Raw genomic sequence first — 17,298 nt, forward strand, 5'->3', positions numbered from 1 at the left:
ACAGGTAAATTATTTATGCACGAAAAGATTCAGAAGCAGATAATGTGTTCCAGCGCCTTTTCATTTTTACGTATGACACACAGCGAGATATTATATATTCCAGACAGTCGCAGTCAGTATTTAAACAGTTCAGTTTCTCTATCAATTGTGATCACTCTCCTCATTAGGAAAAGGATTTAATAAATGCCACCTTTCTTCCTGCAACTCACACAAGCCTTAAAATAGATATTTCAGCATTTATTAAATCTTGCTGACAGAAGTTCAGCAACTGTCACATGAATTCAATCAGCCCTTCAAAAGCAAATTAAAGATTTTTTTTTTAAACCCGATCCGTCTCCTTGGGTACGTCTGCTCCATCCTACCTTGCAGCACATTTTCCTCGCAACAGCAAATGGTGCAATCCAGAACTTCAGTTTTGAAAGAGCCAGGGCTAGAAAACACATGAAAAGATGGGCTCGAGTATTTTGCAGCAGTTATACACACTGGAAGAGGCACCGAAATGCCACAGTACTGAGTGGGATTTATTTGAATGTTAATCTCAAGAATTGGCTGGAGTACAATAGCTCATCTACACACTGTTAGCATTTTCAATACATTTCGACTAAATGCAACCAGCATAGACATTTGGAAAGTACAACTGGGTTTTCCTTTGTGCTGAGAAATTATCATACTGTAAAAATACAAATGAATAGTCCTAACATAATTGAATCTAGATTACTACTCTCTACGTTGGCTGACTCCTTAAGATAGATTTACTATTTAATTACGGCTGTTAGCAATATTCCATCTGTGTATCATTTGAAAGTAAAGATCTAGATTGTAAAGTAAAATGACAAAGTGTCCAGTAATATACCCTACATTTCTCTAACGTGACGAAAGCCTAATATAATTCCCTCTGTTATCGAATTCCAGCTCCTGCTTATCTTTAGAACAGAAGTATTTACCATTACATTGCTGCACCAGGGTTGTTTTAACCTACTGTATACATTTTATATCCGTTTATTTGTAATCATTACTCTAATTAAAACCTAGTGGATTTTGTATCTAGTTTCGATGCCAGCCACTCAGTATTTGCATCGATTTACTAAGTCCCCCCCCGCATGGCACAGTTAGTACCACTCGCAAATTGACTTTGCTCCTGCCTACATACAGACACGGTGATGCACCTCAAGCTTTTTACCACCTGGGAAAAAAGCATCTTCGCTCTATTCCCCAGAGATCCTCTCCCCCTCTCAAGAGCAAGCTATCTTGGGTTTCCAGAGAAAAATATGGCTTTGTGAACATAAATCCAGACAATTAAGGAACTCCATGCCAACTGCCTTCCCAACCCACAATATTTCTGAGCTATGCAGACAGAATTTCACTAAAAAAACAAGAACGCTGATGTACAGCATGTATGCATGTCTCCATCAAGATGATCATAACCATTTTATAAATCATGAAATCAATCCTGCCTTGATACAGGGGAATGAATCAATCCCCACCCCCCCCTCACTCCATTAATCTATTAGGCAGATCATTAAGGAAGAACGGGAGTAGATGTTCTAGGTCTTACAAAAGACTGCCTTAGTTTTCACGTCTTCATAAATGCAACTAAAAACCAATCTGAATTCCTTGCACCACAAAGTAACTCTACATAAAGTCTTCAACTTCCATCTCAGACCCATGATAGAGGTGATCTCTTTTATTAAACTAACTACACTTCTGCAAAAAAAAATTATTTAATTGCAAGCTTTTGGGCACAAACACCCTTCATCAGGCATCGGAGAAAAGTTCTCCTGGGTAGAAATGAAAGTTCATATTTCATAGGAGATCCAAAGGTGGTAAAATCTCCCGTTTGGAAAAGTTTTTCCTCTAAACTAATATGGCTACAACCTTGATACCTTAAACTCCCATCAGCATGTTAGAGACTCTAGCACGGTGGTTTTCCACCTGTGATCCACGAACCCCTTGGATCTGCCCACAATTACAATTCAAAGGGATCTGCACTTCTATTCACAATTTTTTAGGGGTCTGCAAGAGAAAAAAGGTTGAAAGCCATTGCTCCAGCACAAAGCTTTTCCCTAAATAAACTCTTCTTTTACATGGGATAAATGACTATGTTACCGAGTCTCTCCTGCAATGGAAACCAACTCTGTGCACCGAAAGTGTCCCGTGAGAAATGCGTGGCCCTGAGACGGTGCATCTTCGTTACGCGAGGAAGTGTCATTAGAGGGAACAACACTGATTTTTAAACACGGGTCCTGAAACATCCCTCTCTCTCGCTTCTCATCGTCTTCACATGCTCTGCAAACTCCCATGTTCTCTACTTCACACCGTCTTTAAAATCCATATTTCAAAGTTCAATACTGCCCTTGAAATGTTTTAGGTGAGAAACATAAGCTTATGTTTTTAAAACAGGCAGATGCTCACCCGAGCTACACGAAAACCGACCAGAATTGAGCGTGTACATGTAGTTGTGCTAACAGGATTTGCAAATTAAGGGTGCAAAGACGTACTTATCTTGAAAAATGAGGCCCTCTGTTACCAACAGCGCGAATATAAGGTGCCTTTGTCATTCTTCTAAATTAGAATTTAATATAATTTTTTGTTACAAGTCATTTCATTTTCTTCAGATTCTGTACTGCTCGTGTGTCATATTGGGAAAAACAGAGTTAGCGGAAATTGCTGCCGTAATTATGACCCCATTTAGTGTACAGTCTAATAAATCTACTTGCTCTCCAGATGGATTAGGCTATTAAACCCCTTGCTAATGGCACAAACAATAACTCCAAAATCTAGCAGCTGCTTACAAATGCATTACAATGCTTCTTTTGAGCTACCAAGTATTATATTGTTACTATGCAGATTAATGAAGCAAAAGATGAAATGGTTTCATCAGTCTCCCTTATATTTAGGCTTGGAAGCGGCAATGTCTCAAGACAGCAGTGCGAGCTTGGTAACTGGCCTCCCAGGAAAGCACCTTCCACAACACGCTCGGCACTATTTCAGGAGTCAGGGTCCTTCCTTAGACAGGTACGACTGCAAACAGATCCACGTGCTTGCTTTTAAAATGTCCTGATGTTGGCAAACGTGTCACGGAGCGAATGCATTACCCCGACAGTGACGGGCCACCGGCTAGACTCTACCGCAGACTCCAAGCCGAGACCCAGCTTTTCCAATGGCTTTTCCAAAGGTGCCACGCTGAGTCAAGAAATAAAATCACTAATTTGGTGGCCAGAGGGTGCCCCCCATGTCTTCACCCCCTGCGTCTTTCCCTCGAGGCACTTAGGTACCACGACCCAAGAGCCTCCTTGACGTCGGTGCTTGGCTCCTAGCTTTGCACATCCAACATAAGCTCTTCGATTTTTAGAGCTGAAGTTATTTCACCCTCTAACCCCCTGTAAAAGCCAGGAGGAACCCTTTCTTTGCAGCATCTTCCTGGTGGACTACTTAGCTTCATAAGTGGCTTTCTTAAACTACAGACGCTTCCTTAGCCTGATACCTGAAAGCTTGCAAAGATTTTTTCTAACTATTTGAGTTGGCCTAATAAAAGATATCGGATTTACCCAAAGAGCCTTGTCTGCCTATGCCCTTAGACCAACACAGCCACAACCTGCACTCCCGTTACAGAGGTGAGGAAACATCAACTTGGTGGTAGTTGAGTTGGTCACCAACTACTACGGGATAACAACCAAGAGCACTGAAGTTTCGGAAGTCTCCTAGTAATTAGCTTTGACATTGAACTAGCCATTAGGCTCTTGAGCTATCTAGCTACATCCCAGCCAAGTCCTTCCAAACAAGTTTTATTCCGAGGTGCAGATCACCCACCGCAAATCATCTGAAACGTGTTAAATCACAGTTATGAACGACTGCATATATTCACTCACTTTCAGTGGCGTGAAAATGGTTTGCAGCTCTTGCCCCACGAGCTGTGTCCCCTTTTGAATTTGCGTGTCTCGGCGAGGGCTTCTAGCATTGTGCCACTGCTCTACCTTCCGCAGAGGTCTCACATTTAATCAGGCAAGCTGACAACCATTACGTACTACTGTGTCAGGACCTATTTGGGGACTTCCTACTAAAATGGAGACATTTTATAGCAGAGATGGAGGCCAGAGACATCATAAATCATCACAAATCCCCGCCTCCCACCCTGCTCTTCCACCGATTCTGTTATGCATTATTAGGGTGCAAGTACTAGCAGCTGCTAGGGTCAACAACTTCAGCAGAGAGCCCATTCTAACCCTATTTTCAGTTCCCAAAAGCAGTATCTGCCCAAAGACAATTTAAAATGTTGTGTTATAAAAGCCCCAATTGACAATTACTCCATCATTACAAATTTCACACAAGACCATACACGTGTTCTTGCGGCTGTGCAATAAACTACAACGGTTCGCTATTGCACTGGAGTACAATGGAGTCGTGTAGTCTGGGCACTGGTATAACAATGCGTATGTAAAAGAGGCAGTCTAGACCAGTGCATTCAAGTTCATCTCTGCAATCTATTTGCTGGAATAGAAACTCTATACTCAGCTACTAGGAGCCAAAAATATCACATAAATGTGGCTTCCCCACATCAAGTCCTGTGACCAGCTCATAAGCAACAAGCGTCAGATCCATTTGATGCAAGAACTATGTTTAAAACGTATGGGGGGTAATTTAATTTTTGATCACACGGCTGGAGAAGGGGGAAAAAGGGGTAATTACTATGGCTGATTTATTAGCCATAAAGGACAAAGCACATGTAGCTTGGAAACCTATTTTCTAATATTCCTGATACTGCAGACTTGACCTGTTCTGCGGGGTAAAGCTACACCGGTGTTTCAGAAGCATCAAAAGTCTGGCCGGGAGGAGGACATCTACTCCCCCACCTCCCCGCACAAGGTCTAGAGAAAAGGAGGAGTCACCGTATCAGCAGGACTAAGACTGCTAAAGCCACAGACCTAATGTTGATCGACAGATAGATCATCCAAAGTAGAAGAGTCTAACAATCTGTGCCCAAGACTTTTTTGGATGAGGGGGGAAAGGAGGGGTTAGTTTTTTGGTGTCAAGTGGCTTATGGCAAGCAGGATGATAACGTAGGGGAAGCCCTGAAACCTACTCTGAATCATCTGAAATCAACAGCCTTGCTTCAAAGTGCCACCCATGCAGTTCAAGCCTGGACCGTTGGATTTTTAGCCCGAGTTCTCCTTTAAGATACTGAATCATGAGGCAGGCACAAAGCTGTGTTCACCTGTGTGCAAGAAAGCAGAACAGAAAACTAATAAAACCTGTAGCCATTTTCTGGAGCATGCTAAGTTTCTTGGCTCGCTCATTAAGGTTGTTGCAATTCAGGCAGAGGACTGCATCTACGTTACAAGGGTGAACACAGGGATCGAGCCTGCGATGCTGCTTTAAGAACACCGAAAAGCCTTGTTTATTTTACTAGCAACTATGAAAAAGCTCGACCTGATGAGAAACGGGAAGGTCCAAATGCTACACTTGCAAAGGACACACCAACTTGGTTCCTCTCTCCTTTGGTCGGTGATTCTCAACCGGGGTGCTGCGAGATCCTTTTAAGGGAGTAACACAATACTAGCATTGTTTGCACACCTAACACAACGCACAAAATAAACCCAGAGATTTCAAACAGGACTCCCTAGAGACAAAGAGCATCCTGCCCTGGTGTGGGCTTGCCGAGTTCCTTGCGACAGGAGAATCGTTCTATTATTTTTCCGTAATCAAAATGACGGACAGCTAAGAGCTGGCATTTTCCGAGGGGTGCCTTGAGCCTAACGAGGTTGAGAATCACTGCCCTAGATCATCAACCATTTCAATTAAAATTACAGCTGGCTTCTGCTGCAGATTTGGTAAGGGGCACGGAGACCCCTGGACGCTCTTGATCCCTTACCTGCACCAGCAGCACCAGAGATGCTTGAATACTGGGATCCCACAGCCAGAACTATGAAAGCCTTACAGCTATGAAGATCATGATCCCAGAGGTGCTTCACTGCCTGGTTTCTGGGTCTGGTCCGTACAGAGCAAGTATGGCTGGGTAAAGCAAGTTCTCGGCAGCGGTGAACAGCAGCCTCATAGCTTCAACAACATCCAAGTCTTCACTTATATCCTTCTATGATGTCTTCCAGCTGCCAGACCGCCACCACTTTGTAGGATGGCAAATATTCAATTTGCTGAAAATTCATATTCTCTTCCCATCACTTGGTACCCTCCTTAAATATTGCTTCAGCACAGCCCATCGGCAGCTCAACGCCAGCGTTACCTAGTTTTTCCATCGAAACCGAGGGCAAAGTTCCCCCTCCCCTTCACATGAATCCCAGAGTGGCAACACTTCATTAAGCTTTCTCTCTCCTTTTTTGCTTTCCTAATGAGTTGGGAAATTACAGTTGTAAGTTCAAAGCAACCAAGACATGCAAGATCCCTTCTTCCTGAACGAAAGAATTTATATTTCACTCACAGCATGTGCTCTGAAACCTTTGCTTGGACAGCCAGGGAAAGCTTTTACTCCTGTACTTATTTTCCACCCCCCTGAATTGCACTATAGCTGGACTCACCTTGGTATAAAAGGAGCCTGTGGTCCTCAGAGAGCCTGCTTTTGTAGTCTATCACGGTACTTTGAAGAGTTTGCACTCAATCCTGATACTAAAAAGATCTCTCCTTCCCACAAGTACAGCGGATATATTCAAGTTGCATGTATAGCGAGAAAGCAGATCTGCAATTCTCTATTGGGGCAGAACGGAGTTGCAGTGTAGACAAGAAACAGGCATCTTTAATTCCTAGAGGAGTTCAATATGTAGCACATCCAAGCAAGAGCTTCAGGACATCTGGTAAGTATTTGGCAACTGCGTACTTGTATGCAGACTTCAAATAAAAATAGGAAGTATGCTTGTAATTTAAGTAGTGTCATCGTTTTAAAAAAAGGAGTGGGCGTTTTATACGGGATTACAGTATAAAAACGAAACATGAGCATTCCTGTGAAGCAGACATGACTTCGTGAACGGGCACCAATATCTGAATGCTGCCCCTCTTCCTCTTTTGAGGGTAATTCCCCTCAATTTTAGCTTCTCTCTTTCTGGGCTTTTAATTTACCTTGCTATTTCGAGTTGCAAACCCAGGCTATACTGATGCCACAAAAGCAGTGTTACAAATCTAGGTTCAGGATAATAAACCGATATTTGTGGTGGAAAGGGAGTCTCCGTGTTCTTTATTCATGGCCTCAGGCTTCTCATTTTCCCAGAAAGATGCTCAAGCGCACATCCACCTGAATGCCAAGAGACCTGGGGATGAGTACAGAGTATATGATGTACAAGTGGGAATGCAACATCGTACATGCCTTTGTAAAATTTCCATTGAAATCTGTCTTTTGGGGTCTCCAATTACTTCCACCCAGATCCCATGTAATGTGAAAAAAGAAAAGAAAAAGAAATAAGAGTATCCTTCCCGTATTTTGACACTGCAAAAAAGCAAAGGTTAAAGAAATGAACCTGCCTATTGAATTTTTTTTTCCTTAAGTCAATTTAAAACACCTAAAATAACTGGCTGACTATGCCTTATTTTTAATGGTTAGCAAATTCGGGAGTTCTGTACAGATGGTATTGCATGAAAAAGCTACTGCTGGCAGTTATTCAACAACAGAATTATTACATTTTTCAGTAAAATTTTGCTGCTTCTCCAATTAAGCCTCTTCAAAAGAGAATGGACTGCAGAGCACAGAGAAAAGGGAAGTTAAAATAAGTTAATAAAAAAAAAATCCCAGCCATAATTTCCAAGGAGAATTTTACACCTCTGATAACTGTCACATGCACGGGGATGCGTTTTTTCCATAGCACTCTCATAATTATGAGATAAACAACTGCAACTATTCCCTCTCCTCTCAGAGTACATAATGTAAAAATACTGGCAACGACTGAACCTTATCATTGGTGAATGTGAATGAAGCATGAACTTATGATTTCCCTGACGTATAATTTTCAGTGCAAACAGTAAGGTTACAAAAATCAAATTAACTGGAATGCAGCAGGACCTGTCATTTACTGCCGTCCCTCCTTGCACCTCCGACTCCACGGTGGGCTGAGCAAAGTGTCATTTTGGTCGGTTTTTTTAATTTAAACTAAAAATAACAACAAAAAAACAAAACAAAACACAACACACGTAGCTGCACCACCAGCACATACCAACATATATTTTCCTGAACAGGCAGCTCAAACCGAAAAGCACGTGCGTGTCGGTCAAGGTAGTGCCTTTACAAAACTTTGCTTTCTAATGCCTACACTGGGACATGCAAGTGTGCATGCCAGGGATAGTGTTCATGGGCCAGATAAATAGATACCAAGAGCAAGAACTAGAATGACAGGCATTTAACAAAGGGATCTCCTGCCTCGATCCGTCTATTTTGGGAAAGACATGCTGCATTTCCTTCTCTTAATCCTTCCAATCAAACTCTGTCTGGCACTCGGCACTCTAAATAACGAGCTGTCCCAGCAGGGTATATGTTTAGACTCTGGCATTAAGGGCCTTGGCAAATGTGTTTGAAAAACATACTGTTTCTTCCCATTTTTTTTTTTTAAATAGCTAGCAAGCCACAGATTACAGGGATGTACTGAGCACTGGGCAGGAGACAGACAAAGGTAACGCACAAATCCTCTTTTTATTGCAATTGCACCACAAAGGCAGCTTTATCCCTCAATTAAACACAACAGAAAGTCTTTATAAATCAGGTCTTAGAACATAGCCACCCCCTGCCTCCCCCCCACGAGTGCACACGTAGAATAAGGCCTAAAGGACTTGTATCCTCTTAAGGTCACTACTTCAACTCTTCAGGAAAATTGGTGAAAAGCCAGGAGGCGGGAGAAAATGATAGGCTGCAAGCTGGATGATAGCAGTGTTTTGGACGCGCTTTGGATGGCTTCTCTTCAATGAACCGGTTACGTAGGAGGCGGCACATTACTCAATGCCCGGTGGATAGAAAACAGACCCAGGACTTTTAAGCAGGACTTAAAGAAAGGTCAGCAGGACTTCACCCCCTGTTTTACGAGAAGAGGTGTAGCACAGACGCAACAACTCGTGATGCACGTGCTTTCAACTCACCAAGTCTTAAGAGCTTTGCTGTGAACTCTTGATTTCAGGAAAAATCAGACCAACTGCAGATGCTTCCTCAGCCTGACGAAGGGTGCTTGTACCCAAAAGCTTGCAAAGAGGAATTTTTCCAACTGTTTGAGTTGGTCTAATGAAAGAGATCTGATTTACTCAAAGAACCTTGTCTGCTGGTTTCAGGAAAGACATTTTGGCACGGTGCAAAAAGTGATACGGCGCAACGACGTGGTCAAAACAGCATCCTGGTTGCTGCTTAATGCTATGCTGAAGGATCTGCAATATGATAGCACTAGAAAATAGGGACAATCTCCTGGGTCTCCAGTCCTGCCCACCCGACACGGACACAATATCACTGACATTCACGGAGACACTGCAGGTCCCACGCAAGCACGACCTTCGGGAGGGAGTTGCCGGCTAACGTTTTGTCTTTCAGAGGCTAATTATTAACACGGCTCCTCCTAGCCGGGGTCTGTACAGAACACAATCGCCGCCTTGAAGGGCTTAATAACCAAGGACAGATGTTACCAAATACTCCCTCAGACAAAATGTTATTTATCTTACATCCTTTGAATTTTACTGTCTAGTTTTTCTGCTTGGTCAACTGCTTGGAGACTGGTTCATTAAGTGGTTTGTCTGCCAGAAGCTTAAACAAGTGGAAGGAGAGGCTAGACATTCAAGCGTGCCCTGTGGCGGGTCTAAAACTCTACTTTATTGCAAGGAAGGGAGAGAGAAAAAGGAAGAAAAAAGGGGGGAAGAAAGAAAAAAGGGGGGGAAGAAAAGAAAAAAGGGGAAAAAAGAAAGAAAAGGGGAAAAAAGAAAGAGGGAGGGAGGGAGGAAGGGGGGAGGCAGGCTTCTCATCCCTATAGAAATCTTTAGGAAGTTGCTCTCAGTACTCACATCCTTGTATCCACGTCGTTCTCTCATCTCGCACCGTTTAATAAGTAAGACAATCTCTCTCAACATGGCAACAAAGTGCAAACAATAGGTTAAACCGATGTGCTTCATAACCATCAAGAATCTGAAGAAAGCAAGGACTTAAAAGTAAGCTGCTCAACAGCAGCAGCCGGGAAGGCCTGCCTGACTCGAAATGATTACGAAGAGTGCCTGCGACTAGAAAGACCTGGCTAAGCCTCGTTAAAAGATCATTGCTAGGTGGGGTCCAATATGGGGCTCTACGGCCTGTCAGTAGGCGAAATGATCGGAGGTAGGAGTCTACCAGAGAGCTGGAGATTTTAGCAGCCGGCAGTGCTTCACAGCTGAATTATTTGCATCCTTTATAGAGGGTAAGTGCCCTAGAGGGATCTGACACAGCTGTAATGTCTGATGAGAAAGTCTTGCTACCGTCGCTGGTTATTTAGGACCGGCAGCGCAGGAAAACGCCGTCCTCTAGGCTGCGTTTACCCTCCATTAAATCCCATCCAGCAGACGGGAGCTGGGATGCTCCCATCCGAGAGCGGCCCAGTTCAAAGCGTAAACACTGTGCAGACCGTTACAACCAGAAAGGTAGAAGGGCAGATTGGAAAGTTAATTCCTAAAGCAATTAAGTGCCATTAAATCCTTAATGCAACTGTTTTCCTCCAGCTTACAAAGACCTTATCATATCGCAGCCGGCTCCAGATTGTGAAACTTTACAGGGGCAAATGTTAATGACTCCACTATCTCATAAACGTTGGTGCCATGCAGAGACCGTACTAAATCAAATGCAACTGCAAAGGAGTCGCTTCCCAAGACAATGCAAATCTCCCCGTGCTCGGCTGACAGGGTCACTCTGCCCCCAAAAGGTACTGCACCCTGATCTTCAATAGACAAGATCACTGCACAGACAGCTTTCATCTGAATAAAAACGGAGTCTCTCCTGCAGAACCGGGCCCCGTATACAAGACGACTCACCTTCCGTTCACCAGACCCCACTCGGTTTTTGGCATCTCACGTCTCCTGCCGTCTTTTTTTTTTCCCAGTGGCATCTGACCCAGCTTCTTCCCATCAGTTTGTATCCCCCACCTTGGCCTCAATAACCCATTAATAGAGGCTGCAGAGTCCCGTTTCTCTCGAGTGTACCCAGCTGGCGCGATGGCCGCCGAGGTGCTCGAGCTGGCTGGAGCAGCAGCACGCTCAGAAACAGAAGCCGTATTAAACAATTACTAAGTGGAAGCAAAGCCACGAGATACCGTTGCACAGCCTTTGCAGCCTGCTGGCTCTGGGCGTTCAAAGACACTTGCTGGAAGCAAGAATAAAATAGGTTTGTATAAACCGAAAGGTAAAGGTACTCATTCTCATACTGCAAAGTGAGCGTGGGTTGCAAACCATCTGGGCTCCACTGCACGTATCAACCGAGACGAAGGATAAATAGGCAGCAGTAGGAAGGAGAAGTCAATAATTTCAAACGAGTCGTTTTCAGAGAGCGAGGGCAAAGTAGGCACCCAATTAGGCACGTTGCATGGTTATGCCCACATAAAAGAATGAGTTGAAGTTATGAACAAAAAGGGGCAAAGCATGAAGGTAAAACACGATTCCATCATAAAAAGACTACTTACCTAAGCCAGTGATTAGTAATCAGAAATAGTTTTTTAAACCCAAAAAAGAAAACAGGCTGCTACAAGGACAGTTGTTACCTAACATAACACTCCCTCCTTCTGAAGCTCCTAATTTTCTTCCTATTCAATAGTTTGTATGACTAAACGTGTCAAATAATTAGGGAAATCTGGCAGATCTGGATCTCTTGCACATAAGAAGAAGAGCACAAGGGTTTACATTCAGTATTTTACCCAAGTGGAAGGTTTGCAATATCCAGGAGCCCCCTCTAAGACCTATGGCTCAGCTTCCCAAAGTAGATAAAATTTTTACATTACAACGCAAAACATTTTGGAATTTAGTATAAAGAAATAGACGGTGCTCTAAGAGGACCCTTTCGATAGAGTTTCTTCAACCCTCGAGTGCTATATATCCCACAGGGAAGCAAGCTCTGATCCAGCTCTTTTGTTGCCCTTCAGGGAATAAATAGCCAGCTTTTCTGTATAGCATTGATCTTGTAAAAAAAAAAAAAAAGGCCAGCTAGAGATCTGGTTACTGTTATCACTGAACAAACAAGGAAGGAACGGCAGCAGCCGCCACGTCTTGCACAGCGGCAACACAAAGAACTGGCAGGGGAACTCTCCCTGTGCTGCCTGACTTTTGTCCAGGTTTGCAATGCTGGTTTCCATTTCTTCCACAGGCTTTTTGCTTGATTGGATTAAACTTTGGCCCCAATCCTCTAGTCCCTTAGGCAGAGCTCCCCAGAGAGGACCAGCAATATTCTTGCCAGGGGAACTACAGGACTGGATGTTGAGATTGCATTCTGGCGGCATTTGGTTTACTCGCTTCCTTCAGTCTCCCTATTAACAGACTGCGTACACGCACCGCCACCGCGGCCCGGCGTGCATCACTCCTAAACTGCTGTGGCATGAGTACGTCAACCAAGTCATCGCTATACTATTTTGGTGCACAGCGGCTGCTGTCAAAGTCTCTTGACTTTCTCCTCTCCCCGGGTGCTTCCAAGAGACAAGATTAGCTGAACTCACAGATCAGTTTGTCAGACACTAGCACCGAAAGCCCTTTTATGTTAGGGTTCATCCAAATCCTCGCTCCTACAGTACTTAACACCTGGTGCTCAGACAACTCACCTCCACTTTGCTATGAAAGCTTCCACGGCTTAAATACAGTTGAAAGGAGGAACTAAAGAACGGAAAACCAGAAAAAAAAACTGGAAAACCAATGATTGGGTCTCTCGTGGCACCCTCCCAAGCAGGTGAAAGACCGTCGGTCCAGGACTGCAGAACAGAGCTGAAGTCACCAAGGGATACAAGAACGTTCTTTGTTCAGCAATTAGGGAAGTCATTAACTTAAAGCAGCGGTTCTCAAACTTTTTAAATGCATAGCACCCCGCTTCAAGAGACTAAAGACGCCCCTTGGAAAATGCCAGCTCTTAGTTTTCACTCGCTTTTGGGCTACAGGAAAGCTAAGAGAGCAATTCTTCGGTTGCAAAGAACTCAAAAAGCCCACAACAGGCCGGAATACTTGTAACACTATGAATTCCTATTTCATAGTTTGTAGGGTCGGAAGGGACCTTGACAGATCATCAAGTCCGACCCCCTGCCATGGCAGACGGCAGAGTTGAAATCTCTGGATTCATCTTGACAGCTGTTTTTGCAGCGCTAACATTGCATGGCACGCCATGGCACCCCTGAAAGGATCTCAAGGTGACCCAGGGCGCTGCGGCACCATGGTCGGAAAAAAATAAAAAAAAAAATCAAATCAGTGTTTTAGGGTCTATTGGCACTAAAGTTATTATATATTTAGGAGAGCATGTATTCACCTGTCACCAAGAAACTGCAATATGCTGACAGCTTGAATCTGTTAATACTTTGTCCCAGTCTTACATTAGGTCTTCCCCAAAAATGTGTTTCCCCATCACTGCTCCATGGCCCTCCAAGTACCTGAATACAGAAGGTGCCTTGTTTTTGTGGCTCCAGGGGTTTCCCACAGGTATCCTCTTTCTGGTCTCGGTTTTGTCAAACGGCTCCGAAGCAAGCGACAGTCTCGATCCTTTCAGGAAATGCTGATGAACTTCCAAAAACTGCACTCGCTCCTTATTACACAGTCAAAATTGTGAGGAAGACCATTTTGTTCCCTTCTGCTTTTACAAAGTAAGTTAACTTTACTGAGTTACAAAGAAAGTTAGCTTGAGGCCAGGGGCCAGCAACCCATGGCCTGTGGGAAAAATTGAGTCCAACAAGCCATTTTATCCTGACGGCAGGAGTTGCCTTCAGACGAAGCCGAATTAATTCAGCTTCCTGTTGCTACAAGGCTGCCGAGCCTTGCTTTAGGGAGATTCGAATGTAAAACATTGTTTTAAAACTTAACATCCAACTGTGATAAGAAAATTGCTTTCCGTTAAAAAAAAACAAAAAACAAAAAAAAACTTCTCCTGAACTACAGGCACAAAAAAGTTCCCTCTTTGCTGGAGAAACAGGAAGCTGCCTTAGCTGCTGAACACGCAAGACTAAATAAAGCCTGTGGCTCACACCTCCGTGCGCGTGATAAACGTCACAATGTTTAAGCGGGAAATTTAGCACGTTTGATTCTACGTGCGTGAACTCGGTCTTTTTCTAATAATAAAGCTGATTTGCAGTCGACTGGATAGTCATTTCCTCCAAAAAGAGGACTCTTATGGAAGCACGGGCCAACCTTTTTGGCCACAAAACAGCCCTGCACCCTTCCCAAGTGCCACGCCAATCCCCCTCCCGTGCCCAATCTTCTGCTCTGCTTGCTGCTCCCAGCCCTGTGCCCCCCCCGTCTGATCTGCTGCTCTTTTCCCTCCATATTTCCCTGCCCAATTTCCTGCTTTGCTTTCTGCTCCCTGCCCTATTTGTGCTGCCTGTCCCCTGCACGCTACTTCTAGCACCTGTGCTGGAGGCTGCCCACCCCTGACTTTTGGTAAAACTTTTGTGGCCTGAAGGTATTATTACAATACGAAACCGAGGTTCAGGATATTCTCTGCACCCTGCCATATTTTCTGCTATGACACCAAACCAGCTTTACCTAGTTAAACAGAAATAATTACTGAAGATGACTAACCAAACTGGTCTGACAATAAAAACTGAATTTAGAATTTAAAAAAGAGGGGAGGGGAAAGACTGAATGTATTTACAGCTGTATCATTACTATTCTCTCTTACACAATTTGCATCCTAAGAAGAATCATGTTATCGATCGTCTCCGGAGAGAAACTAAATCAAAATTTATTATTTTTTAGTCTTAAGTGCTTTGATTTGAATTTATTAGGAAACCTGTTGCTATGACATCAAGAAAGAGCACATTTGGCATTAACTATTCCTAAAGCACTTCAATAGATACAAATTGCATTATTTTTATTGATTTTACATTAGGATAAAGATCTGCTTTTGCAGTAACTGTGTAGATTTCAGGATTAATTAAAAGCAAACCCGGCTTTAACCTGGCAACAGAATTCTTATTGTTCATGTCTGCGGGTATCATTTTAATAAGAATCTGTTCACTGACATCACTGCACTGTCGATACCGGCTGCTGTCGCGTATAACCCAGAGCATCCTAAAATTGCAGGATGTCTAGACTAGCGAGAGAACTCCGCGATCCGTTGGGAGGTGCGCCGCAGAACATTAAAATACTACGTTCTTCGGCATTCCTTTAAATAAAGTTATTACTGCTGTTCCTCCAAGGAAAAATATTTGCCACAACAGAAACACTTTCCCCTAACAAACTACTTCAGCTAAATATATTCATCATAAAGTTCCCAACGCTCTTAAAATTAGACTACACCGAGGTAAAAATAAATCTGTCAATGCATCAGTTTGCATTTACTCATTTAAAAAAAAAAAAAAAATTGAAAAAAATTAAAGATCTGCTGGAGTTGCAGATATCATACACTTGCAAACCTGTATTCATTCCCTACCCTCCACAGATATTTTATGCATCCTGAACACACGCACACGACACTCCAGCCATTGTTCACTATTGCATATGTAAGTTAAGTGATGCCTTTTTAAATTATTCATCTCCAGGAAAAATATGTTGCCAAGAAAAGTTAACAAAATATTCCTATTTATTTGCCAGCAGCTTTATTAATAGCTTGTAGCTAAGGTCAAAGACAGGAAATTCATATTTCAGCATCAAGGAACAAATCTCAACTCTGACTTTATAATCTGAACCCTCGAGATAAGAGTATATCTGTAGTACAATAACTTCCGAAACTCAATACCCTATACTAAAAAAAGCCATTCTAGCTACCCCATAGAAGGTGCATCTAGCAGCCAGGAAAAAGCTAAAATGGAGAAGATAAGTTTTTGCAGAAATCCCAAGGGACTGACTCACAAAGAGACAGACTATGCTGAAACAGGACTCGGACAGGAGAGAGGCAGTTCCTCAAGAATCAGCCTCAGATCCAATCTTTTAAAAGTATTTTCATTTATGCTCTTAGCACAAGAAGTAGGAGCATGCTACTGCTTGAGAGCACAAAGCCAGAAAGCATCATCAGTACAGGGCACTGTGTCGTTAGAACTGGATGATCTCAGACTGGAACAGCAGAAATGGAAGTGCAGGAGTATGTAATTAGGAACTAATACATGAGAATTTCTCTAATAAAGCTGGGCTTTATCCTTTGGAAGGAGAAAGAGCTAGATGTATTAGCAGGATTACAGAATGACTGAGCCATCCAGGTGATGCTAGAGAAAGACAAAAGCATAGAAATACAGACAACGAGGGTTGAAGGGACCTCGGGAGGTCACATCTAATCCAACCCCCTGCTCCGAGCAGGACCAGCCCCAGCTACATCATCCCAGCCAGGGCTTTCTCTACCCGGGACTTAAATATTAGGCCTGTGTGTAGCGGCTAGTATTCGCTTTGGATTTGGCTGATTTAGGGAGCAGTGATTCAATTCAGTGATTCGAATCCCTGCCCCGAATCACCCCCCGCCCAACAATGGCTGCCCTGCCCACCCCAGATCCCGCCTCTTCAAAAAAAAAAAAAAAAAAAACAAGGCCAGACTCACCAGCTCCTGCCCGGCGGGGGGCCATCTCCACTGCCCCCCCACTGCCTGATGCCAAAAAAGAACAAAAACAAGAAATCCTGGACTCACTGGCTCCTGCCGGGCAGGGGGGGACGATCCCTACTCCCCCACGCTGCTCTGCGCTGCATGAGGGGCTCTTCCACGAGCCCCCCAAAACCCCAAGGTGTTTTTGTTTGTTCATTTGAAGGGCTGGGAGAGCTGGGGTGGGCAGGGTAGCCATGTGGGGGGGCTTGTGGCAAAGCCCCCCACATGGCGCAGGGCAGTGGACATCACCCCCCTGCCTGGCAGCACCCAGTGACTGGGGACTTTTTTTTAAACAACTGGGAGCTGTGGTGGGCGGGGCAGCCATGGGGGAGGCTGGGACAGCAGGCAGAGGTCAGGAGCGCTCGGGGGGGCTCGGGGAGCAGGCAGGGGTCCCCCCATGCTCCCCTTCCCCCTCCCCCTACTTATAGATGCATAGATGTTAGGGTCGGAAGGGACCTCAATAGATCATCGAGTCCGACCCCCTGCATAAGCAGGAAAGAGTGCTGGGTCTAGATGACCCTAGCTAGATACTCGTCTAACCTCCTCTTGAAGACCCCCAGGGTGGGGGAGAGCACCACCTCCCTTGGGAGCCCGTTCCAGACCTTGGCCACTCGAACTGTGAAGAA

The 17,298-nt window shown here is 44.1% G+C and overlaps 1 protein-coding gene across 6 annotated transcripts in view; it reads right to left on the reverse strand.

Annotated features, from left to right (window-relative positions):
* Window positions 1-17,298, reverse strand: part of GLCE (glucuronic acid epimerase) — a 106,074-nt gene that overhangs the window by 33,282 nt on the left and 55,494 nt on the right. The window contains exon 1 of one of the 6 annotated variants that reach the window (XM_019477774.2): window positions 9,064-9,397. The exons of 3 other annotated variants lie outside the window; for them this stretch is intronic. The gene's annotated coding sequence lies outside the window, so the exon portion shown is untranslated. Of the gene's footprint in view, window positions 1-362; window positions 431-6,530; window positions 6,749-9,063; window positions 9,398-17,298 lie in introns of those variants that run through there. 2 more of the 6 variants (XM_019477775.2, XM_014595261.3) reach the window with 2 other exon arrangements.

The sequence above is a fragment of the Alligator mississippiensis genome, chromosome 11 (genome assembly GCF_030867095.1).
Source record: "Alligator mississippiensis isolate rAllMis1 chromosome 11, rAllMis1, whole genome shotgun sequence".
NCBI lineage: Eukaryota > Metazoa > Chordata > Crocodylia > Alligatoridae > Alligator > Alligator mississippiensis.